At 41.7% G+C, this 27,797-nt stretch overlaps 1 protein-coding gene across 1 annotated transcript in view; it reads right to left on the bottom strand.

Moving 5' to 3' along the window:
- The window catches only part of CDKN2AIPNL (CDKN2A interacting protein N-terminal like), a 142,619-nt gene that overhangs the window by 8,282 nt on the left and 106,540 nt on the right, over nucleotides 1–27,797 (bottom strand). The window lies entirely within an intron of this gene.

Raw genomic sequence — 27,797 nt, 5'->3', positions numbered from 1 at the left:
AATCAGTAGGTTAAAGGTGCTGGGCTCCAATTGCCACTCATGTAGGTCTAGGAGATTTCTGCTCAAGTCATCTGCCAAAGGAGTTTTGTTTGCCTGGCAGGAATTGAGCTTGCAGATCGACCTGCATGTCTAAGGCCGTGTTCCACAGGGCCAAGGTAGGCCTGCAGAGTGGGTAAGAGTGGGTTCCCCCCTACTTGTTGATGTACCACATAACTGTGTTGTTGTCTGATTTTATTAACAGGTGTCTTGGTGAGAGTAGGGATTTGAAAGCTGTTAGAGCGTGCTGCACAGCTAGCATCTCTTTTTGATATCACGTAGCCAGAAAACCAGTGGCACCTTGTTTTTTCAATAAATAATTTTCTATTTATTCCACAATGAATAGTAGATAGCAATGAATTCCACCATAAAACCTCCTAGCACCTCGGCCATAAATAGCCTTTACAGAGTAAAACACATTCTCTTAATGCTTCCTATATATAACAAAATTAATTCCAATCAATCACGGATATCAATTACACAAAATAAAAGCTAAAACAGTCTTTAAATAAAACTGCCAGTTGCATTCTTTATTTAGCCCACTAGGTTGCATTGTATTATATTTAAATATTAAATTATATTAAAAATAAAAATGGATCCCCCCCCATGAGTGCTTAAGCATATCTTCACTAGCAAACTGTTGTAAAACCTATTCCAAAACTGTTACTTTTAAACTACTTAAATTTCCTGAATGTATTTTATTCTGCTACAGGGCTTATAATTTTGTTATTTTTAATGTCCCTGACATGTTCTTTAATCCTTTCACAAACTTCTTTTACTTTCCCTGATATAAAAGTATTTGCAGGAGCACCTAATTGCATAGATTATCCCCCTGGTTATACAGGAAAAACTGCCCTGCGATTCAAACTTACCATTTATTTTTTCAAAAGTTGGCACTATAAACTGAAATAGAACACTTGCCACAAGGACTTGTGCCCAATTCTATTAAATTTCTGTTAATTTGAACTTTTGGTTTACTGCATCTACTATGTACTAAAAAATCTTTCATATTACGGTCTCTCTGGTAGGAAATTTTAGTTCAACTTGCGACAGAAGAAACTTCTCTTTTTATAAATTTCCAATATTCTTTTAATAGTCTACTAAACTTATCTGAGAAAACAGTATACTTTGTGACGAAAAATAAGGAATTATCTACAGAAACCATTTCTTTATTTCTTAAGTCACTCGTATAGCTTCTTTCCTTACTAGCTTTAAACGTCCCATATATTTTAGCATAACTTTCCATCACTAATTGCTCTTCATATCCTCTTTCCAAAAACATATTTATAACTTTCTCAGCCTCTGCCTGCGATTCATTTACATCACTACATAATCTTTCAATTAACAGCTCTCCATAAGGGATGGATGCTAAGGTGTGTGATGGGTGGCAACTAGTTGCATGTAACACGAGATTTAACTGGTTAAACTGTGCATCGTAGTTTTGATTTTCTCATTAACTATACCTTCTAAGGTAACATCCAGAAAGTCAACCTTCGATCCTACTTAGTAATGTAACCTAAAACCCCCTTGTCCAATATCATCTGGTAATCCTTTTGAGCGCGAGTAAAAATGATCACATCTACTTTACTATAAACTTGTTCATTATTTAAATGTTGCATACACATCATAAGCCAAAGAATTCATGACAACCAGCTTGTACCCCCTTTATCTGAGGGCCTAAATATTTTATCATTTGTGCATAGTTGCTTTAGTTTGAACCATTCCACTTTTTAAGTTAAACTTTTTATTCATTCTATTGAAATCACTAATTTCTCTAATATTAATTTATAGCACTATTAAATCGTTGTAAACTTGTATTTTTTAAAGGGGGGCATAAAAGTGCTTTTAACAGAAATTCTGGTTGTATCCAATAGTGTATATGCATTAATTTCAGCATCGGAGTCACAGAAATAAAAACTACATTCACTAGATAAATCTGTGTCTTCACTCGATATAGTTGCATCATGTGAAGCAGAATTATAAAAAAATTATTTCAAATGCATTTTACGTATTAACTAAAATATTTCACCCTTTAATTCATGCAGTCTTGGGAAAACAAGTTGGAATAAATTTCAAACCCCTTTGCAAAATAGACATTTCATCATCAAACACACAACTGTTTGTGTAATTGATATCAGTGATTAATTGCAACCAATTTTGTTATATATAGGAAGCATTAAGAGAATGTGTTTTACTCTGTAAAGGCTGTTTATGGCAGAGGCACTAGGAGGTTTTATGGTAGAATTCACTGCCATCTACTATTCATTGTGGAATAAATAGAAAATTATTTATTGAAAAAACAAGGTGTCACTGGTTTTCTGGCTACGTGGTATCAATCTATATCGAATTGTGGTTAAGTTTTGGATATGACCAGTGAGACTCTTCTCTACCTCGTATCTTTCGTGAAACGGGTATGGAATTTACACAATGGACATACTAATATACATTCACAGCCAAAGGCTGCAGTTAATGGAAATGAAGTCTTGGTACAGTAAAATAATGGCATGTCTGAACAGCAGCTGAATACGCAAATGAATGTACTAAAAAACAAATGGGAAGAATCCAGATTACGTGCAACTAATCCTTTTGCTGTGATAGTTAAGAACACAGAACTGTCTTCTTTTCCAGCGGCACAGCAACTGTGTTCTCAATTAGAAAAGTTATTAAAGAGACCGCCACTTTTTATAATCTTAATAGTTTACAAAGATATCAGGAGCTGCAGATAACACCACGGGGACTCCGGGCCATCAAAAGTCCCTCTACCCCATTTCACTTCAGTTATCGTAAGAACAGGAAAGTACAGTTGTGTACACTTACCATAAATGTAGATGGTAGAGTGTATTCACTGACGCAGTCATTATATTTGGGTAATCTGCTGGCAGGTTGCCCTCAGTCGGCCTGAATTCCAAAGTCTTGGGTCCTGCATCGGTTGCAATCTTCTCTTCCATGACGTCAGTTGTCATGGGTATAAAACATGCAGCAGACGCCTTTTTCTTTAGTTTTTCTTGCCCCCGATGTCAGGTGCCCCCAAAAAGGTACGGCACTAGTATAACACTGAGATAACATCTTTATTTTCCCAGCTTTGTTTCTTCTGCAACGACTGGGTAGACAGAGACTTATCTCTTTTTTAAGGCAATATTTGACCTTCTTGTCCAAGCTCATACAAGCACAGTTAAAGCACCCCTGCACAAAAGCACCCCTGCACAATATCTGTTTATTCCTTCTGCACTGTTATTATTCCACTGTGTTACCTGCTGTCTGAACCTCCTCTCACCCCTATCTGCTATGTTATAAGTATTTTGTCAGCCTTGTCTAAACTTTGGATGTTTTAATTTGTTTGCTAATACTGCTATTGTTTGCTTATCTAATGTACATGATAAACACCTAACCCTGTTCTTTCTCCTCTACCTTTCTTTCCCTTCTTTCCCAAAGTACCCAAGTTGAATTTTGCGCCTACTCCTGATAGAGCCTCAACCTACCTGGTGTCAGGACCCTACTCCACACGCCTGTGGCCACTACTTCCAGCGTACTGAACCCACTAACAAGGGAAACAGAGAGTATGTTATGGACTAGATTACCTTGTTAAATAGACTATATCCACCACCACTTTCTGGGTTACTAAGTCCACTGGGAATCTGTGCAGACAGCAGCCAAACCCCTGTCCCTGTACCCTCCGAACAGCCTATACACCTCTTCCTCATTCCTGCTCCTCCTCACTAGACACCCTTCTCATCACCAGTTCCTACACTTAGCTGCTCCCTTTCTAACTCTTTCTTTTTCCCTGTCCTGCCCACTAGGGGGCGCCTTACCCCTATATATCACTCTCCCTCTCCCTAAGCTATTGAGCTAACTTGAAAGCCTCTACTACCATACTTCATATTTGTTCTAACTCCAACTTACCTGGTACCTTTCAGTGCCTACCCCTCAGGAAGCCTTTCTTCTTCTTTCACCTGTATCAGCTAACCTTCTCCACTCACACCTTACCTGCTCTTGCCTTAGATACCTGAACCACTGATTGTTTTCCCTGCTAAACTTCTCTGTCTTGTCTCTACCCGCTCCCCTACCCCCAAATCCCACCCACTCCCAGTGCATCTAGGGATATACCTACCTAGACACACCCCCTCCTGTTCCTCCAATTACAGCCCAACTACAACTATCCAACCAACTCCCTCTTCTCCCTTTACCTCTTCCCAAAACCACACCCTTTCACATATACCACCTATTACTCTAACATTACCACACCCTCAACAACTACAATAAATATCTACCTTTACAATGTTTAAACATCCCACCCTAGCACTCAAACATACCATAATCTTGTTCTCTCTCTCTATCACTCTATTGTTAGCACACCTTACTACCTCCTATGAACAACCACTACTCTCACACCTTAACACACCACACAAACTGCTTCCTTAGTTCCCATCTACCCCAACCATCACATCAACATAACTTCAGTACCCAGCTATCTATTACCCAAATATCATAGAACTACTCACATCAAACTGGTTTACCCTAATCCCATAAGGATACCCCTCCCACATAGCAAATATACAAAAATTACCTACCTAACACTACTCCTCCTACTTAAAAATGGAGATATCCACCCAAACCCAGGCCCAACTGACACCTCCTTAAATCAATCCAGTAAACCAGACCCCATTGTTAACCCTCTGCTTAGACAACCCAAAAACTCTCTCAGTAGCCCACCTTAACATACGTAGCATTAATAATAAAACAACTCAACTTCATGCTCTCCTACAGCTGTACTCCTTTGATATTATTTGCCTAACAGAAACCTGGTTAAAACCCTCAACAAAAGATAGTGAAATCATTCCACCTGGCTATAACATCTTACGTCTCGACAGACTATCAAAAAAAGGCGGAGGTATTGCCATATTATTTAAATCTCACCTTCAAATAACCACATACCACCAAAAACCTCCCCAGGACTCAAATGCTGAAATTCTTATTACCAAACTAGAACTAAACCTAGTCAAATCAATCTATATTATCTGCATATATCTACCCCCACGTAATAACATTTCCACCATCGAAAAGATCCTATGTTGGCTATCACTAAACCTACCCCAAGAGATAATCATCTTAGGTGATGTAAACATCGATTGGGAATCTTGTAACAACAAACAACCTACGAGCCATATCAACCTTTATGGATTCTCTCAGACCATCACCTCCCCCACTAGAATAAATAAATCTAACAAAAAAGAAAGTACCATAGACTGGATACTCACCAACAACCAACCCCACACCTACAAAACAGGAACACTCCCTGATGACATAAGTGACCACCTACTAACCTACATCATCAGGCTTAAAACCAACCCTCCTAACCAAATAATAACCAGAACAATCAGATCCAAAAAAAGATTCAACGTGGAGTTATTCCAAAATGAACTAGAAGCATGCAACTGGACACCCTTAAAACATCTTCAACTAGATGAAGCTGTTGATATCTTTAATACTAAATTTCTAGCTATCCTCAACTATCATGCCCCCTCACGCTCCATCAGAATCAAAACTAAACCTGCCCCCTGGCTATCAATAGAAACCAAACAAAAAAAATCACTCTCAGGAATAAAGCCTGGAACAAATCTTGCTCAACTAAAAACACCACAGACTTCCAAACCTTTAAGCAACTAAGAAACGAGACCAAAAAATTAATAATGAACGATAAAAAAAATTACTACCTGAAACCTCAACATTCTCCCCAGAAAAACACCCAAAACTTCTGGGCAACCATTAACCAATTACTACAGCCAAGTAAACCTGTCACACCCAACCCACAAGGCTCTGACATAAATAACCCCAATCAAACAGCAAATTCCTTTAATTCCTTCTTCACAGAAACTATTCAAACCTTAGCAAGTCAACTTCCCATCAAAAATGCAAACATGTCAATGAGCATAATAAACCCACCCCCTACTTTTCACTTCCAACCAGTCTCAACTACTTATATTCTCTCCCTTCTAAAAAAACTCAAACCATGTACTCCCTCTGCCAACCTATTACCCGCAGAATACTTGCAATTAGCAGCTAAAGCAATAGCCTTACCTATCTCTATTCTGATCAACAGAACCATCACTGAAGGATATGTCCCTAAACTCTGGAAAATCTCCCACATTATCCCACTCCATAAGGGTGGATATTCTACTGAAATATCTAATTACCGCCCCATAGCCCTTCTTTCACCCTTATCTAAGATCATGGAAAAGTGTATACACAAACAACTGCTTCACCACCTTTTCCATAACAACCTACTCTCCAACACCCAGCATGGTTTCAGACCATCCCACAGTACCACCACTGCCCTCCTCTCCTTTACAGACACAATCAACAAAAATTGCAACAACACCACCCTCTCCTCAGCACTTTTCTTAGATCTATCCAAAGCCTTTGACATGGTCAACCACCAAATACTCATTCACATTCTCCAATCCACTTCAATTGATACCCAATCTCTTAACTGGTTTAAGTCCTACTTACATAACAGACATCAAGCAGTACTCTGGAACTCCACTCTATCCTCCTAACTACCTGTCAGCATTGGCGTCCCACAAGGTTCTATTCTAGGTCCCCTGCCATTTTCCTTATTTATCAATGACCTACACCATGTGGCTCCCCAAGCCACATGCATACAGTACGCAGATGATTCAACACTTATCTGCTCCGCCACATCTGTATCACACCTTCACTCACACAACACATATTTAACTCTGTAGAAGACTGGTTTTCCCAGCATTGTCTACTACTCAACCCTAAAAAACTAAGCTGCTCCTTTTACACCATCAAGCAAATCTCCCCTCATTGATTTTACCATAACATCAGCAAATGGCACACCTATATCACAAGAGTCAACTACCAAACTACTAGGCATTACCATAGACAACAACCTTAACTTCAATGCCCATATTAACAACACACTAAAAAGCATTAACAAAAAAATAGGCTCTCTCTACAGAATCAAACCTTTCCTCAACTCCAGAATCGAGAACAACTATAGCCCTCACCCACCTTTTCACCCCTTCTCTATGCCTCCCCAATTTTTACTAAATTATCCAAAACAAATCTGTCGAAACTAGAAAACTCCTACCACAACATAGCCAGATTTGCCACCGGAAACCCTTACAGAACCCACCACTGTAATAATCTAAAACAACTAGGCTGGCTTGAATATCAACAGCAACTAAAAACTAACCAGCTTACCATAGCCCATCAAATTCTTTATCAACCTGACAAAACCCCTATACTACCAAGCCTGATTCACCCATACCACAACCTAAAGTCCCTTAGATCTGCGCACAAACTTCTTATAGACACAGTCAAATCAAACAACATGGCCGGAGACACTCTTTTCTCAAACACTGTTGGAAAATATTGGAACCTGCTTCCGTCTGAACTCTCATCTATTCCCTCAAAATCTCTCTTTAAAAAGAAACTCAAGCTTTACCTCAAAACACAATGGCTGTGCCCCTGTACCAACCCTGACTAACATTATTTCATGTTCATCTGACGTACTCACCCCAATCTAAATTCACTTGCCTTTCAGCTATTTCCATTTCCCTCTCTATGCAAATGTTTATTACATACTTCTTGCTATCTTGTTCTACAATGCTTTCTTCACTCCATTACTTTTTATACCACTTGTTTATTATAATTTTTATATTAGAATTTAGTTCTTAACAGTTTTTATACTTGGCATCATTAAAGTTTTATAAATGGAGCTCATCTCCATTACTGTTTTATACCACTTGTTTATTATTATTTTTTATATTAGAATTTTAGTTCTTAACAGTTTTTATACTTAGCACCAGTAAAGTTTTATAAGTGGAGCTTATCTCCCCGGGCCTCTACTGAAAATGGACATGTATCCAGCTAGACTAGCCCGGTCAACAAATGTAAAATAAAATAAATAAATAAAATAAATAAATATACACATACATATACATGCATCAATATAAACTTTACCTTCATCTACAAGCAAATATACCAGATGGAGAAGGAAAGATAAACTTAGAATGACAGGGGGATGGCGGGAGGGTAACCTGGACTGCAACAGTGAATACACTCGGAACATCTACATTTATAGTAAGTGTACACAACTGTACTATGTTCTTCGTGTTTCACTGTTGCAGTCATTACATTTGGGTAGAATCCCAAAGCTATGGTTGGGAGGCTGGAGCTAAACAGCATTAGGTGAGGCTATAAGTCCAGGGCCTTAGAGTAGAGAGGCAAATGATAATGCTTTGTAAAGGTGTGAACAGAACTCAAAGTAGCAGCCTCTAGAATGTCCTTGGTTGGTACTCCTCTGAGAAAAGCTGAAGTAGCTGGAGCTCTGGAGTGAGACCTAATGCCCTTGGGCACAGGTTTGCCATGGTGTAAGTAGCAGAAACTGATGCAATGGCTTATCCACTTTGAAATTGTCTGCTTTGAAATAGCCTTTCCTTCTGATCCTGCAGCATATGACACTAGTAATTGCTCAGTTTTTCTTAGAGCTTTAGTCCTGCTCAAGTAGAATCTTAGCAGTCTGTGTTATGTCCAAGGAATGCAGAATTCTCTCCCCTTTGTTCTGCAGGTTTGGATAAAAAAGTTGGCAGATGAATTGTTTGATTAAGAGCCACACTGGATACTACCTTAGGCATAAAAGTAGGATTTGTTCTCAGACACCCTGTCTGGGTAGAATATGATAAAAGGCTCTACAGCCATGAGGGCCGGTAGTTCTGAAACTCTTCTTGCTGAAGTAATTGCTAATAGCAGAACAGTCTTCCATAAGGACTTTATATCAGCGGTAGCAACTAGTTCAAATGGAGACAGGGTGAGCTTTTCCAACACGTAACGGAGGTCCCATGCAGGTAATTGTGATCTTCTAGACGGCCTTAAATTTTTGGCTCCTCTAAGATACTGCTTTAATAAAGGATGAGAAAAGATTGGTGGCTCTGTATTGTAATGAGCCGAAATGGCAGAGGCATGGATTTTGATTGATGAGAAAGATGGGCCTTTGTCAAGCATCTCAGTTAAGTATTGTAATATCTGAGGAATATGTGGTTCTGCTGTATCAGTTCCTTGTGCTTGATTCCAAGCACAGAATCTCTTCCATTTGTCCGCATAAGATTTTCTAGTACTAGGCCTTCTGGCTTCCAAAAGGACAGCCATCACAGCTTTACTGAGAGGTGTCGTTTGTAGGATTACAGGATTAGCCATGCTGCCAGGTTCAGAGTCTGTAGTTGATTGTGCAGGATCTGATTGTTTTGCTGGGACAGTAGTTGTGGTTTTTGAGGCAAGGTCCAAGCTGGGTATTGAGACAAGTTCCTTAGGATTGGGTACCAGTATTGGCGGGGCCAGTCCGGGGCAATTAATATCTTTGGCTTCTCTTGTCTGACCTTTAGGAGGACCCTGGGTAGAAGAGACAGAGGAGGAAAGGCGCAAGCTGATAGGTTTCCAATTGAAGGATAGGGCGTCCACTTTCCATGCTAGTCTGTGATAAGTCCTTATGCAGAATCTTTTCAGTTGATAATTTTGAGGAGAGGCAAATAGATCTAGGTCTGGGCTCCCCCATTTCTCTTGTCATGCTGAAGACTTGTGGATTTAGTTTCCACTCGTGAGGATCCATAAGGTTTCTGCTTAAATAGTCTACCAGAGTATTTTGTTTTCCTGGCAGGAATTGAGCTTTAAGATGTATTTGGTAGTTCAAAGCTGTGTCCCACACTGCCATGGCTAATCTGCAAAGGGGGTACGAGTGTGTTCCCCCTTGCTTGTTTATATCCACATGACTGTGGCGTTGTCAGTCTTTATCAGTAGCTGTCCTGGATAAAGTAAGTCCTTGAAGGCTGTCGGGGCATTTTGAACAGCTAGCATCTCTTTCTGGTTGATATATATAGATGCATTTGGGAGTCTGCATATCCTCCCTGTGGTCGTGTGGGTTTCCTCCGGGTGCTCCGGTTTCCTCCCACATCCCAAAGACATGCAGTAGGTAGATTGGACACACCAAATTGGCCCTAGGTGTGAGTGTGTGCCTTCTGTGGAAGGTTGGGTGCGGGCTGGCAACTAGACACTGTAAAAAACTCACTGCCAATCATGAGCAGACAGATGATCCTACCCGGGAAAAGCCGAAAGAAGATGTAGCTGCATTTGATTTGGTGCCCATATGCCCTGAATGCATCTTCCTGCCATGTGGGCCCCCCACGCATAATCTGATGCTTCTGTTAAGGTTTGGCTGGCAGGGGGTAGAGTGAAGGTTAGTCCCATGTTTTGGTGACAGGCCTTTGCCCACCATAGAAACTCCTGTTGCAGGCAGGGAATGAGAGGAATCATTGTTTCCATACTGTGTGAATGTTGACTCCATAAACTTTTCAGGTACTATTACAGTTTCCTCATATGCAGTCTTGCATATGGAATTAGTAGGATGCAGGATGCCATGAAGCCCAGAGCCTGCAGAATTTGTCTTGCAGAAGACTGGGTTTTTGTTGCCAGTTTGAAGTAAGTAGTCAGTTGCCTTTGTCTGTCTGGCGTGAGGTACGCCGTCTGGGCAGTTGCATTCAAACTTGCACCCAGGAATGTTATCTTGAGAGGGTACCAGTTGTGATTTCTTTTCGTTTATTGTGTACCCTAGGCATATTAGAAGCCTTTTCACAAAGGCCAGGTGCCCTAGAAGAGTGTCCTTGTTCTCTGCTTGAATGAGATAAGTCGTCCAAGTAAGGATATATTTGAATACTTCTTTGTCTGCAAAATGCAATTACTGGTGCCAGGCACTTTGTAAAGACCCTGGGTGCAGTAGATAAGCCAAAGGGCAGTGCAGAGAATTGGTAATGCATTAAGCCAGCCTTGAATCTGAGGCATATTCTGCACGACTATCTTATTGGGACATGCAGGTATGCCTCTTTTAGGTCTAAAGTCACCAGCCAAACATTCTTGCCCAGCATGGGCAGAAGCTGCCGCAAAGTGAGCATTTTGAATTTTGGAATGTCCAGGTATGTGCTCAAAATCGATAAATCCAGTATTGGCCGCCAGGCTTTGGCCTTTCTGGGTACCAAGAACAGTCGAGTAAAAACCTTGTCCTTTTTCCTGTTCTGGTACTGTCTGAATAACCCCCATATCCATGAGGGACGTAACCTGTTTGTGCCTCTGCCCATTGATTTTTTGGCAGATCTGGCCAAGCATTTGTCATTGGCAGAGTGTGGAAATGGAATCTGTATCCCTGTGATACGATGTTTAGTATCCACTTGTCCTGGGTTATTAACTGCCAATTTTGAGCAAAAAGTGCTAATTTTCCCCCTAAGGGTGCTGCCAGAAGACAAGTGCTTGGTGTAGGCAGAGAGAAGTCATTGGGATTGCTTTCTGTAGGTTTGCGCTTTATCTCCTCCAGATTTGGAGGTGGATGCGCCCCATTGCTTTGACCTGTACGAGTCTTGAGCCTAGTACCTGGAACCCTTTGGGCATCTGGATTTGCCCCTTTGAGCTCTGACTCAGGAAAGGACCAATTTTTTTGTAGGCCAGTGTCTACTGAACCTTGGTGGCTGCACTTTTAAGAAATCTTTAACAGTTTGCCTAGACTTAGCTTTGTCTTCCATTTTCTTCAAAACCTCTTCGGCCTTAATACCAAACAGTGAATCATGTTGTAAAGGTGCATCTAGCAATTTAGCTTTGACATGATCAGGCAAATTTTGTTCTTTTAAGCAGGCATGCCATCACAGATCTAGTAACTGCAGCCCTGCAGGAGGCCTCTAAAGAATCAAAACCACATTGCAAAATATGCTTTCCAACTTGTTCAGCTGCATGCAATAATTCCGGCAATTCTTTATTTTCTGCACATTCTGAAATCATTTTTTGTTTCAGCAATCCCATAACATGTTGTTGGTACTTAAGCATATGAAATTGACAATTTAAGGCCCTGATTGCCAAGGTTGCAGATGTATAAACCTTTTTTCCCCATCTGTCCAGTGCCCTAGAATCTGTCAGAGGGTTTTTTTTTTGCTGTTGAGGCCTTAACTCCTTTTGGACCCTGTGAAATAGTTTCAGGATCAGCAGCAGGGTTTCTAAATAAAAATTTATGCGAGTTGGGGACTCTAATATCTGTCAGGCTTACTGGGAGCCGGAGGTAAGGAGTCGGGGGTCAAGCTCTACTCCGAAAACCCATCATCCACAAGGTCTAAAACAGGGGGAATGGCTAAAGGCTTGTGCTGTGGGAGAAGGAAATCCCTGAGCCTCTTTTTTGATTGAGAAGTCTTGACTCTCCCAGTGAAAATGCTCCCTCAAAGTATGCATGGTTTCTCCAAATGAATAATCCTCAGGAGGCAATGCAGATGGAAGAGACTCCTCAGCATCAGAATCCTCATAGGGAGGTATAGATAATTCCTGATCAGAAGAAATAGAAACCTGATCTGAAGATTCATAATCAGTGTCTTGCCTAGGCCTCTCATCTGGAGGGGGATGGGATCAAGGTAATTAAGGTCTTCAGCCATTTTGATAATCTGCTTTTTAGGCATAGAGGCCTGTGCATGTGGCTCATGCGTCCGTTTTTTAGGTTTAGAAGTTGCTTTTGTCTTTGGTTTTGCAGCTGTCGGTTTGATGTACAAATGTTGAGGTCTGAATACGCCCTCAGAAGCCGGTGCCTGCTCAGCGGCTCCGGACCCATCCGAGGGAGATACATCCATCGGTCCAATACCTTGAGTATCTTGCGGCATGCCGGACTCCACATGGGTGTCGGTAGAGGCCTGTGACTCGAAGGTAGCGGGTAGCTGGGGCTGCGAATGCACCTTACCGAGTACCAGCGAACCGGCGACTGGCTTAAGAAAGCTTCGGTTTTGGATCTTGACTGCCTTGCTCTGTCCTTTTCTTTGTGTTTATGTACTCTGGTAGTCAGATTGCTATCAGATGACATTTCTGGGTAGTTAAATCAGTTTCCAAAATACTTTGATGCAAAAATATACAGAAGCTTAATAGTGCATTGGTTAAATCTAGCACAAAACAGACAGGCACGTTGTGATCAGGGCCTAGACAAGGAATACAGTATAAATGGAAATCCTTATGAGGTATTTGCTTCCCACAAGTAATGCAATTAACTTTTTCTGACATCGGTAAAAGGCAAGAAAAAAGTTTCCCCAATGGGGTACTTAGCTTTAGTGAAGACTTCAGTTCTGAAACTCAAACTGTAATATGTAGTCGGCCGACCGGCACTTGTGAAATACTTCTGCTTCGGGCACTGCGCGGCAAGAAAGACTGAAGAAAATGGCATTGGCTGCCATGTTTTGTACCCCTGACGTCACTGAAGAGAAGACAGCAACCGACGCAGGACCCAAGACTTTGGAATTCAGGCAACCTGCCAGCAGATTACCCAAATGTAATGACTGCAACAGTGAAACACTAAGAACATCAGGGGTTCCATGAAAGGTGGATTGCTGCAGCACACCGATGCAGTATGGAATGGGTATCTATACTGGACAGACAACTTCAAAAGGAATAAAATAAGAGGAAACCAGGAAAACGTATGAGGTGGTTAAAGCAACATCAAATTCAGCGTTGGAATCCTTTTTGGAAAGCATTAATGATCGCCTTTCCGTTTATGAAAAGGAACAGATACATAGAAAGAAGAATAAACTTTTCAGAGAGACCTTAGAGACTGAGCAGAAGGCGTTTATACTTTCATCCAATCAGCAGTCCTAACATTGCAGTGTCAGTTTTCAAAACCAGGAAACACATGGTCAACGGGAGAATCGCAACTTTTATTCGGCAGAAAGCGGGGCGTCACATGGTCAACGGGAGAATCGCAATTTTTATTCAGCGGAAAGCGGGCGTCCTCTGTGGAAGAGGAGGAACTAATGGACCAGGAATATCCTGCATTACCTAGACCTAGTAATGCAGAATCTTTTCGAAAAAAGATTCGTGGACCAGGTGCCACTGGGAATGGTGAAAAAAAAATGGATGAGGCAAGGACACGATAATTAGAGAGACCAGGGCCAAGGCCCATACAAACAAAGTAAATGGATTTACTAAACAGGTAGAATGTAATGTAGTTAATTCTTATGTAGTAAATGTATCCAATTATGTTTGATGAAGATGACATGTCTATTTTGCAAAGGGATCAGAAATTTATTTCAACTGTTTTTCCAAGACTGCATGAATTAAAGGGTGAAATATTTAAGTCAATACGTAAAATGCATTTGAAATAATTTTTTTATAATTCTGCTTCGCATGATGTAACTATATCTAGTGAAGACACATTCATCTAGTGAATGTAGTTTTTATTCCTGTGACTTCAATGCTGAAATTAATGCATATACACTATTGGATTCAACCAGAATATCTGTTAAAAGCACTTTTATGCCACCCTTTAAAAATACAAGTATACAACAATATAATAGTGCTATAAATTTAATATTAGAGAAAGAAATTAGTGATTTCAATAGAATGAATAAAAAGTTTAACTTAAAGGTGGAATGGTTCAAACTAAAGCAACTATAAATGGATAAAAAGAAGAAAGACAAGGCCCAAACCAAAACCAAAAAACCAACCAAACCAAACATATGTACAATATATACAAAAATAAAATAATATAACCCACACCACCACCACCAACACCACTAAAACACAGAGGGGAAGGAGGGAGACTGCAGCAATGTGATTCCCAGAATCTCAGCTGGAATCTCAAAATAACAATGAAAAATGACAAAAAAATACCACTCTTAGACACAGTTAGGGAGGCTTTGAGAAAAGAGCCTGAAGCAAAAGAACAAAAAAGAAACAAAGAACAAAACAACTGCTGAACCTGTCCTGATATATAGTCCTGTTTAAATAATAAATACTAACTGTATATCTATCATCCAAAAATTCTTTGCCTGCATAGAAATGATGCAAATGAATAGTTTAAATAATTTGGTTGTTTAAAGCCACATTAGAAACCAAAGGATAAAGGAAAGGCATTATACCTATGATACTCCTATACTTAGAAAAAAAAGGGCTCTACTGCCACTTCTGCAGAAGGGCCTTCAGATGCAGGAAAGTCAGAAGTAAAAAAAACAAAAAAACAAACTCCCAGAATTGTATCAAAAGTTCAGCCAGTCAAGCGGGCTCAGGCTCAGTAGAGTTCAAGAAGCTCAAGAGATCCCAAGAAGGATCTTCCTTAGTATGGAGCTCTTACGGGGGGGCCTTTATATTGAAACTCTCTGAACAAAGCTTGAAACAAAAAAAGAAAACAAATCCTAGTGAGCTAGAGGTGCTGCAATGCAATGCTCTTAATGGAAAGAGAAAGACAAACCTTTGTCCAATAGCAACTCAGTATATTGAAGAAGAGCTCAAATTAGGCTCAAAAAAGAAAAGAAATCTTCTTTGCTGCAAAAAAAAAAAAATCTCCATTTTTCTCTTCACTTTCTTGTACTAGGCCTCCCCCCCCTCATATATAATCATTAAAAAAAACTGTTTGAGGAAGTTGAGACCTGCTGTGTTTTCAAAACAGAATATGCCAGGCTGTTAGATGACAATTAAAAATCCCAGCTGCTTCTTCTGACCTGACCTTAGACCTTTGACCACCTTGAAGGCAGAGCAGAGGAGGCAAGCACATGAAGATTTTTGATTTCCAAAGAAAGAGCATCCACTTTCCAAGCTGTGTGAGTGAAACCCCTTTGTGCAAAACTTTGGCAGCTGGTGTCACCTCCCTTGTTTATTGACATTCCTGAGGCCACCACCACAAAATCTTTTTGAATGCAATATATTATTTGAATGACAGTGTCCCCAAATCCCAGTGCTGTGTTGTGTCCATTTGAGATACCATACCAGCTTCCTCATATGCAGTTTGTTTGGGGGAAGCACCACCAGATACAAGATGCCATGAACCCTAAGGCTTGAAGGACTGTCCTTGCAGTCAGCCCGGACTGAAGAGATAGATGGCCCATCTGTCTTGATTTCTTAATTAAGATCTTCCTCTCTTGAAAAGAGACAGTGGCAGGGAATTCGCTAGCTGGAGACTGAAAGGCAGCTCACCAGGTTACGAAATCGGCCTACCACCTGCACCCTCACCAGAAGTCTGAGCAGGAGAACTACCTGTGAGAACTAAAAGAACCTTGAGCTCTGCCCCCCTACCCCCCCCTAGACCCCCCCTAGACCGGAATCATAAGCAGGATATGTCCATCCCTCTGTAGGCCAATTTTACCTAAAAAACAAAACAAACTGAAAATCTTTAACAGTCTGCATAGATTTAGCTTATGTCTCCATTTTCTTTTTTCCAAAAAACTTGAATCACACAGAAAAACAACACATCAGACTGAGCATCCACATCCTCGCCTTAACTTAACATGCTCAATTGAATTCCCTCAACCAGGCGTGCCGAGCTGGAAGAACAGACACAGGCAGCAGCCACTCGAGAGAGGGCCACACAGCATCAAAACCATTGCAAAGAATGCTTACCCACTTGTTCAGCCACATGAACTAAATCCTGCATCTCTTTACACTCAATACCTTCGATATTTTAGCATGTATGGCTAAAGTGACACTTCAAACCCCTTCTTTCCTAAAGTTCTTTTCCCAATCTATCCAAAGCCCTTGCCTCTTTAGCCGGATTTTTACATTTAACTTAATTTAGACCACCTTAACCTTTAGGCCCCTGAGAACAGTTTCGGGTCCTCCTCTTATAAAAGATACTTATGAGCTTCTCTTTACCATGACCTATTAAACAACAGGTTTAAAGGGCAGAATCAAGAATCAGGGGAAGCCTCTGCAAAGAAAACATCTCCAACCCATTCCACCACCAATAGGTACAAGGAGGTATATGGGGGGGTAAAACAAAAAGTAAAAACCCTAAGCCCTCTTCAGAAATCAGGAAAATCTTGGCCTTCCCTCCCAAAATGATGCCTCATGGAATGCAAAATGAAAAAAAATGAAAAATCCTCAAGAGGAGTGGAATCATCCACATCAGATCAGAAATAAGGAGGATACTCCTGCAAGTCTTCAGCCCGAGCGAAGACTCCGGCCTCTGAACACTGTTCAAACTCAAACTCAAAACTCACCCTAGGCCTCTTATCAGAGGGAGGGGGCATAGAACTCTAATCATAGTAAATCAAATCCTCTGCCATTTTAATTTGTTTCTTGGGCACAGAACCTGAAGTGGTAGTGGGAGAAGCCCCCCACTGAAGCTAAACTTGGCCTACCCAAAGAAGTCTTGGAAGCAGAAGGAGAGGCTAATAAGCATAGCGTCATGCCGCATTATCTACCCTGACGTCCAGTCTTGACGCCTCCAGCAGCCAGCGCCAGCCATACGGTATTCGGTCCGACTGACAGCGGATACCACCCAATTAGGAGAGCAGCAATGTGTGGAATGAAGAACATCAATATTTAAGCCCTCAGAAAAAGGGGGCAAGCTGGTTGTCATGAATTCTTTGGCTTATTATGATGTGTATGCAACATTTAAATAATTAAGTAGATATGATCAAGCTCAAAAGGATTACCAGATGCTGTTGGACAAGGGGAAGGTTATATTACTTCACATCGGATACATCAAAAAAGTTTGCGAATAAAGAAAGTTCCGTAGCCAGATTTGTGTGTTCCTAAAATCCATAAAAATCTGTTGCACCCCCCCCCCCCCAGGACGTCCAATAGTGTCAGCTAGTGGATATTTTACCACTAATTTGGGCTGTTTCTTACATGAATTGTTAAGCTCCCATCCTATATATAAAGGACTCCTTTGATTTTTTTGAAAAAGGTGTTGGAAGTCATATGGATGGAAGACATGTATTTTGTAGCTGTAGATGTGACCAGTCTATACCACTATACATCAATATGGACTGGAAGCTTTACAGTATTTTCTGATTAACAATCCTAGAACTCAATATATCGAAGAGTTAGTGTACTTTTGTTTAAAAAATAACATCTTTGAATTTGAAGGGAACCTTTATAGACAAAATCAGAGGGTACAGCAATGGGGGCAGCTTTTGCCCCCATGTACGCTAATTTATGGGGTTGGTGAAAAGTACTCATTTATAGAAGTGTATTTTATCAAAACCACGTTAGAAAATATTTCAGATTCATAGATGAACTTATATTTTTGCGCCAAGGAGGTAGAGAAAATGTATCAATACAACAGATAAGAAATTCAGTATGATGGAACACAAGTAGGATCGAAGGTCGACTTTCTGGATACTACCTTAGAAGGTATAGTTAATGAGAAAAATCAAAACTAAAATACACAAAGTTTAACCAGTTAAATCTAGTGTTACATGCAACTAGTTGCCACCCATCACACACCGTAACATCTATCCCTAATGGAGAGCTGTTAAGAATTAAAAGTTTATGTAGTGATGTAAATGAATCGCAGGCAGAGGCTGAGAAAGTTATAAAAATGATTTTGGAAAGAGGATATGAAGAGCAATTAGTGATGGAAAGTTATGCTAAAATATATGGGAAGTTTAAAGCCAGTAAGGAAAGAAGCTATATGAGTGACTTAGGAAATAAAGAAATAGTTTCTGTAGATAATTCCTTACTTTTCATCACAAAGTATACTGTTTTCTCAGATAGGTTTAGTAGAAAATTAAAAGAATATTGGAAATTTATAAAATAGAAGTTTCTTCTCTGTCGCAAGTTGAACTAGAAATTTCCTACCAGAGAGGCAGTAATTTGAAAGATTTTTTAGTACTTAGTAGATACAGTAAACCAAAAGTTAAAATTAACAGAAATTTAATAGAATTGGGCACGAGTCCTTGTGGCAGTGTTCTATTTGTCAGTTTATAGTACCAACTTTTGAAAAAATAAATGGTAAAAAGTTTGAATCGCAGGGCAATTTTTCCTGTATAACCAGGGGAATATCTATGCAATTAAGTGCTCCTGCGAATACTTTTATATCGGGGAAAGTAAAAGAAGTTTGTGAAAGGATAAAAGAACATAAAGATAAAATTATAAGCCATGTAGCAGAACATTTTAATAAAATACATTCAGGAAATATAAGTAGTTTATAAAAGTAACAGTTTTGGAACTGGTTTTACAACAATTTGCTAGTGAAGATATGCTTAAGCACTCACTAAGGAAAAAAGAATAAATTTTTATTATTTATTATCAATTTTTATTTTTAAATATAATACAATGCAACCTAGTGGGTTAAATAAAAATGCAACTGGCAATTTTATTTAAAGACTGTTTTAGCTTTTAAGAGCTTTTTATTTTGTGTAATTGATATCAGTGATTGATTAATTGGAACCAATTTTATTATATATAGGAAGCATTAACAGAATGTGTTTTAGTCTGTAAAGGCTGTTTATGGCCGAGGCGCTAGGAGGTTTTATGGTAGAATTCATTGCCATCTACTATTCAATGTGGAATAAATAGAAAATTATTTATTGAAAAAACAAGGTTCACTGGTTTTCTGGCTACATGGTATCAATCTATATCGAATTGTGGTTCAAGTAGCATCGCTTTTTGGTTGGTGTGAAGATGAATTTGACTTGGGCCAGTGGCCTTGAATGCACTTGCCGTCCATGTGTGCCCCCGCAGGTATAGTCTGATACGCCTGTGGTTAGGGTCTGGACAGTGTGGGGTTGAGTAAAGGGCAGTCTCTTGCTGTGGTTGCATACTGCTGACCACCAAAGAAACTCTGTACTTAGATAGGGTATGATCTGAATGACGGTTTCCATGTCCTGAGAATGTTGGCACCAAAGACTTAAGTACCATTGAAGTTTACTCATGTGCAGTCTGGCATATGGAATTAGAAGGATGCATGAGGTCATGAACCCTAAGGGCTGCAGGATTTTCCTTGTGGATAGCTGGGTTCTTGTGGCCATTTGAGTAAAATAGTCTGTCAGATAGCATTCCTCACTCCAGAAAAACAAGCCTATCTGGGATGCTGTGTCCAAGCTTGTGCCCAGGAATACAATCTGAATGGGGACTAGTTTTGATTTCTTTTCGTTGACTGTGTACCCCAGGGAGTAAATGTCAAGTGCTGCAAACAGCAATTCCTGACTGTCTGCCTGAATCAGGCAGTCGTCCAAGTACAGGTAAATTTGAATATTTCTCTGTCTGCAGTAAGCAATGGCTGGGGCCAGGCATTTTGCGAATACGCTGGGAGCAGTGGATAAGCCAAAGGGTAGTGCAGAGAACTTATGACCCTGAAGCGTAGGTATTTCCTGCATGACTCTCTTACAGGGATGTGCAGATGGGCTTCTTTTAAGTCTAGAGTGGCTAACCAGTCATCTTTGGCTAGCATAGGTAGAAGCTGCTGCAGGGTGAGCATTTTGAATTTTGGTACCACCAAGAAGGTGTTGGTCTTTCCAGGCTTGATAGTTGTTGCTGCAGCACCTACCAAACGGAGAAAACGCTGAGAGAAGAAAGGAGCCACTTTTTCTTCTGATTTCCTAGAAAAACTGCATTGCCGCCTACTTTTCAGCGTTTTCTTGCTTGCAAACGTTATCATCTGTGTTAGAAACAGTATTTAGAACATACCTAGAGCCTGTTTATTGCATTTTTTTGTGTTGCACTTCATAGGTTCACTCTAGGCTATCTGCCCTAGGGCATTTATAAGCCTAGCGAGAATGTGTTTGGCTTTGGCCATCCATTTAAAATTAATTTTGCTATGCCCTTTTTTGAGGTTAGTATACTGTGCCTCTGTCCAACAGTGACACAGAAGTGATACCCGGGGTAAACCTATGATCTCCCATCCACTCATCAAGATTCCTCTTGAAGAGAGTCAATGAGGGACTCTGCCTAACCTGGACTGGGATTTTATTCCAGGTGAAGGGAGCCTCTGGGATATGAACCTGTCCCTCCAGCATGTCCTATTTATTTCAGTGCTGAGGTTCAAGTATCTCGAGCGTGTAGCTCGATGGAATTTGGATTTTCTGAGGTGCAGCATGTCCATTAATTCCGGGTTGGACATGGCTTTATACGTCAGGCACAGATCGCCTCCGAGCAGGCGGTATGCCACTGAGTAGAGCTGGAGTTTCTTTAACCGGGCAGCATGACATCTGTTTGAGCCCTTTAATCCTCTTGGTCAGGTACTTTTGGGGTCTTTCCAGTTGCTACAGGTGTCTGGTAAGGTACATCCCAAAAGGGGTATTGTACTCAATTATGGGCCTGATGAGGGATGAGTAAAGAGGCACAATGACCTCCCCTGATCTACATGTGAATCCCTTCATTATTAGGTGGGCTATATAAAATGTTTTTCTAACCACTTTGGCCACGTGGTTGTCAAATGAGAGCTTGCTATCAACTTGGGTCCCCAGGTCCCTAATTACTTCTTCTGTACTTAATGGATTACCACCTATGTGGTAATTTGTGGGCACTTTGTTTTTGCCAAAGGGAATGACTATACACTTTTTGGTGTTTAGCTTGAGGCCATGGCTCTGGCACCAGTTGTCTGTTTCTATGAGGCCCTTTTGGAGGATGGTTGTGTCGGCTGGAGAGTCAATTATGGCGCCCAGTTTGCAGTCATCTGCGAACTTTGTCAGCCACAGTCCTTCCGTGTTGGCGTGTACCTCCGAGAAATATATACCGAACGAGAGGTCCCAGAACTGAGCCTTGTGGGACGCCACTTGTAACTGGTCTGGAGTCTGACATGGCTCCAGCAATTCTAACCATGTGGGTTCTGTCCTTGAGCCAGTCTGCAACCCATCTAGTGACATAGGGGTTTATATTTAAGCTGGTGAGCTTATCTATAATGCCCGAGTGGGGTACTGTATCGAAGGCTTTTGCGACGTCCAGGTAGGCTGTGTGGACCACCTTCTCCTCGTCAATGGCCTTGGTGACAGTTTCAAAGAAATCAACCAGGTTTAAGAGGCAGGATCTGCCCTTAAAGCCGAACTGGGTAGGATCCAGTGTCTGTAGGTCCCCAATATCTTTATTTATGAGGTTCATGATGATCCTTTCCATAGCTTTGCAGAACAAGCTAGTCAGGCTTATGGGGCAATAGTTTCCAGGATCCGTTGAGGCACCACCTTTGTGGAGAGGGACCACAGTTGCTTTACGCCACTCTTTGGGTACATATTAATTTAAAATATTTTTTTCTTAAAATTGCATTTTACCTGCCTCTGGCCTAGCACACACGTGTTGGGGTCATTTATTGCACTGTTCTGACTAGTTTGCTACTTGTGCGTCTCTGCTATCCTTAAACAAAAAAATCTTGCTATTTTCCCAATTTCTATAATTTAACAAAAGTTCAGTTACTGTTCTGAACTGTTTAAGTTTCTTGGAGGCCAGTGCTTACTTGGGCTAAAGGGAAGTCTCTGTGTTCACAAGTGGCAGTGGTTAACACTGAGCAGCCTGCCTGTCCCTGTAGTAGTGGTTACTGCCTAGAAACTGTAGTTTTATTGGCCATTTTGGGTCAATTCCAAACTCCTTGATCACTCTCTTAAAACCCTGCAACTCTCTTTTTGCGCTGTCTTGTGCACAGAGCAGCGCCAGTTAGCTGGGTTATACTATTCCTGGCCCCACAGTCTGCGCTGCAAATTTTCCCTTAGAACTAAGCAAGCCTCAACTCAAGTGCTTCAGATCAACTGCCCTTATTGCAGCACTTGCTTAACCCAAATCGGCACTTGTCCAAATCTCCTAGACAGCACTATTATTTTCCAAATCTCCTAGACAGCACTATTACAATACAGCATAAGACCCTCGATTGTCCGCAAGACAAGTGAAATTTACTTTTCCAAGCATGTCCAGAGGTCAGCTTCAGTGCTTCAGATCAACTGCCCTTATTGCAGCACTTGCGTAACCCAAATCGGCACTTGTCCAAATCTCCTAGACAGCACTATTATTTTCCAAATCTCCTAGACAGCACTATTACAATACAGCATAAGACCCTCGATTGTCCGCAAGACAAGTGAAATTTACTTTTCCAAGCATGTCCAGAGGTCAGCTTCAGGTGTACTCTCCAGTTCAGTTGGTGGAATTGGGCATCCTGAGGCAATGTCACAACTGCCTCATGTATACAGACAACCCTCTCTTACCTCTAGACACAAACACTTGAGAGATGCAAATACACAGCCAGACTGGAGGCTAAGCGCTCTCAACCCATGACTAACAGACAGTCAAGAGGAGAAGAGACATACTAGCATCACACCACCAGTCACACATGGATCTACTAAACAAGCACCAGCAAAACATACACAAATATACAAACATTTCGGAGGCACTAGGTACAAATCTGAAAAAGAAACAGTGCCCTCCAAAGCAGACAAGCAAGCAACCAGCACCTCCAAACACGTGTGCCTCACGACAACCCCAAAGGCAAAACACCATACCAAACATGCTAGTAATAGGAGAGACTATAGTAAGGCACACAGATGTTCCACTCACCAGGCTGAACAAGGAGAAGGTTACTGTCAAGCTGCCTGTCGGGTGCTAGGATCCGCCACATAACACAGGCACTTAGGCCAGTCCAGAACAAGTACAAGTATGACACTGTCATTGTACATGTTGGTATGAATGATCTAAGACGTACCTCCCCAGACTACATGAAGAGAGACATTGAGGAGCTCTCTGATCATGTAGCCCAAGCTGGTATGACTCTGACCTTGAGTAGCATACTACCTTAACCTAGAATGATGCCACAATACAAAGACAAAATGATCAATTTCAACAACTGGCTAAGCTTCTGGTGTCATTCTAAGGGGATCCAGTGTGTCTGCCTGGGATGGCATGATAGACCAGCCTCGCTTTTTCGCCAGAGATGGTTTGCACCAGTCACCCCTAGACTTTCGAATACTGGTCAAGGCTCTTGCCGTCCCCATAGTGCCTTTTTTAGGCAAGGCTCAAAGGACAAACCAACCACCGTAACCAGCACAGGTAACCAAAAACTAAGGGTAATGCTACTCAACGCCAGAAGTCTCAACCTCAAAATGCACGCACTCCTCAGTATGGAGAAAATTAATGTTTGTGCAGCGACATAAACCTGGTTCAAGGCTTCAGAGAGCACCCCAGCACTACCAGGTTACAATTCATATCATACCTTCCGGCCTCAGTTACCGGCTCGCAGTACAAAGGGCGGAGTTGTATACATATTTATCAAGGATACCCACATTTCCAGGTTAGTGGCGCAGCATGATGCCCCAGAGATCATCCTTGCGCAACTATCAGCAGGCAAAACCACATTTCAAGTTGTAGCCTGTTATAGATCACCCAACCATGTCCCAAGATATTCACTCAGCATTCCTTGAGGCATTGGAAAATATAAAGGTCCTACCCAACACCATAATTTTGGGTTATTTCAATTACCTTGGTATAGACTGGGCGAACTGCCAAAGTTCTAACTCCTATGCCCAGCGGTTCATAGAATTTATAAATTCAAATGCCCTCGAACAACTGGTATGTTCTCCCACTAGAGGGAACAACATATTGGATTTAGTCATCACAAATATGGGCGCCCATTGTACCACACCAGTTATCACTCTCTCTCTGGTCAGATCAGACCACAAACTGATAATCCTAGACATCCTCACCCCTCCACCTCCCCCAGTCAAAGAAACCATTGTAAAAAAACTTTCCAAAGCCAACTTCAAACTACTTGCGTCAGAAGTGGAAAGCTTCACTATCCCCCCTGCAGAAGGATAATGATTATCCAGGATGCATAATCCTACACCAAGGCACTTAATATACATCTTCAGGATTGCATGGACCATGCTATCCCAAATAAAACCAAGACTCCTTCCTCAAGCAAGAAGAAACCAGTCTGGTGGGCCACGGCCTTAAGCAAGCTATACAATAAAAGGAGGAGACTTATTGAAAAAAAGGCCAAATCAAGTAGAAAAATCTTCCCTGATCAGCTTTAGTAAGAAATTGAGGGCCCTCATCAAGTCAACTAAAGCCAATTTCGAAAAGACAGTTCATAGGTTTATACTAGGCTATCTGCCCTAAGGCATTTATAAGCCTAGCCCAAATTTTTGTGGCTTACGCCACCCCTTATATGAAAAAATACTGTGCCCATTAGTTTGTTGTGTCTCTGTCCAGCAGTGACACAGAGATGATTCCCGGGGTAAACCTACGATCTCCCATCCACAGGTCTAGATTTCTCTTGAACAGAGTCAGCGAGGTGCTCTGCCTCACATGGACCGGGATTCTATTCCACAGCATAGGGAGTCTGAGTGATAAATCTATCCCTCCAGCACGTCCTATTTATATTCGTGCTAAGGTTTAAGTCGCTTGCTCTAGTGTGCCAAGGATAACCATAAGGCCTTCTATGGTTACGTCAAAAACCTAAATGGCAACACTCAGGTCTGTTCTGAGCTAGTACAAAATGGAACAAAATACAATGACCTTGCCAACATCTTGGCTGACAGGTTCAGTGCAAATTTCTCTCCCCCCTCACCACCTACAGGGCCTATTTCTATTCCAGGGGATTGTGCAACTCCAATTATTACTGACATGTTGGTTAATAAGGCTCTATCTAATGCTAAAAACACTGCCTCCATTGGACCAGTTGGTGTCCCGTGCTGTGTCATATGCGAGCTCCAAAATGAATTAACCCCGCATCTGAATACCCTGTTCAGTCTTAGCCTCTCGACAGGATACGAGCCCATAGAATGCCGCACAGCAACGGTGGTTCCACTGTACAAGGGTGGGCCCACAACCGACCCTGGGAACTACCGACCAATAAATCTGACCAGTTTGATCTGTAAGGCAATGGAGAGAATCATTATGGAACTCATAAATGGAGAGATTGGGAACCTCCAAACACTTGACCCCACACAGTTCGGCTTAGTCAAGGACAGATCATGCCTCCTGAACCTGGTGGACTTCTTTGAGACAGTTACTCGGGCTATAGATAAGGGAAAGGAGGTACATGGCTTACCTTGACCTTGCTAAAGCATTTGACACCATTCCCCATTCGGGTATTATTGATAAACTCACCAACCTGGGCATAAACCCTTACGTCACAAGATGGATCGCAAACTGGCTCTGACAGATCCCACAAAGTAAGAGTAGCGGGATCTATGTCTGAATCCAGACCAGTAACTAGCGGTGTGCCTCAGGGCTCTGTCCTGGGGCCACTCCTGTTTGACATATACTTCTCAGAAGTACAGGCATGCACTGAAGGGCTGTGGCTGACCAAGTTTGTGGACTGCAAACTGGGTGCTATAATAGAGTCTCCAGCCAACATGGACATCCTCCAGAAGGACCTTAACGAGACTGATGCATGGTGTCAAAGCCATGGTCTCAAGCTAAATGCTAAAAAATGTGTAGTAATCCCCTTTGGAAAAAAGCAGAGTACCCGCGAACTACCACATAGGAGGTAACCCCCTGAAATCTGAAGTAGTAATAAGGGCTCTAGGGACCCAAGTAGATAGTCCGCTTTCCTTTGATAACCATGTTGCCAAGGTGGTTAGAAAATCCTTCTATGTGACGCATCTGATCACGAAAGGGTTCGCATCAAGATCTAAGGATGTAGTGGTGCCTCTCTACTCTTCCCTCATCAGACCCATTATTGAGTACAATGCACCAATTGGAATGCACCTGGCTAGACATCTCCAGCAGCTGGAGACCACAGAGGTACCTCACTAAAGAGGATTACTGGCCTCAGTTGCCCTATACAGCACGATTGAAAAAACTAAGGCTTTTCTCTGTTGCATACCGCCTTCTCAGAGGCGATATCTGTCCAACATACACAGCCATGTCCAACCCAGAACTGTTGAACATGCTCCATCTTAGCAGAACCAAATCCACTCAAGCTACACGGTCTAGGGATATAAACCTCAGCACAACAATGAACAGAACATGCTGGAGGGATACATTACCCTTCGCAAAGACTTCCCTTGCTATGGAACAAGGTCCCAATCTACACAAGACAGAGCTCCTCACTATCACTCTTCAAGAGGAACCTTGATGAGTGGATGGGTAACAAATTTCACACCAGGGATCATACCAACAGCTCTACTACATAGGGGCCAAGGGTACTAGCTGCTACATCAAGGGCCTAGGGAACTAACCAAAGGGGCAGTGAATACCGCACGTGGCTGGGCTAATATATGCCTTCGGGCAGATAGCCCAGTATCTACCTATGAACCTATAAGAATTGAAAGATCTAGGATTGGGCACCAAGTGCCCTCCTTTCTGGGTAACAGGAAAAGTCTACGGTTCCACAGGAACAGGCTGAATCGCCCTTATAGATAAGCAGTGATAGAACTTGGTTTTGTGCATCTCCCCACTCGTTTGGAGGGACGTCTGGGAGCCCTTGAGGGGTTGGCAGAGAATGGAAGTAGAATTTGTAACCCTGGGATACAATGTTGAGGACCCATCGGTCTTTGGTGATGGAAGTCCAGTTTTTTTGAATGAAGGGCAAGTTTTCCTCTTAGGGGGCACAAGCAGTTGGGCAGAGGTGGGGAGTGGAGTAGAGAAGTCATTGGAAGGTCTTTCCATAAGTGGGTGGCTTAGCACTCCCTGCTTTAGAGGTGGATGCACTCTAATTCTTAGATCTTTGCATACCCTGAGACTGTAAATCTGGGTAGTTTGTTTCCCCTGGGTCTAGTTTGAGATGGACTTGAGGGGGCTGGAAAGGACCAATGTTTTGAGGGGCAATGCCTACTGAATCTAGGATGCTGTACTTGCAACAATTCTTTGACCGTCTGCAAAGATTTAGCTTTTTCTTCCATCTTTTAAGAACCTCTTCTGCTCTGGTGCCAAACAGATTGTCCTTGTTCAAAGGAGTGTCTAGTAACTTTGATATGACATGGTCTGGCAAGGTCTGTTCCTTAAGCCAAGCATGCCTTCTCGGTACAGAACCAGTGACTACTGCCCTGCAAGATGCTTCTAGGGCATCAAAGCCACACTGCAATGTATGCTTG

Source organism: Protopterus annectens, chromosome 4.part0 (genome assembly GCF_019279795.1).
Source record: "Protopterus annectens isolate FY-2018-M chromosome 4.part0, PAN1.0, whole genome shotgun sequence".
NCBI lineage: Eukaryota > Metazoa > Chordata > Ceratodontiformes > Protopteridae > Protopterus > Protopterus annectens.
The sequence above is the reverse complement of the archived record's forward strand: the minus strand, read 5'-3'. Positions and strand labels throughout refer to the sequence as shown.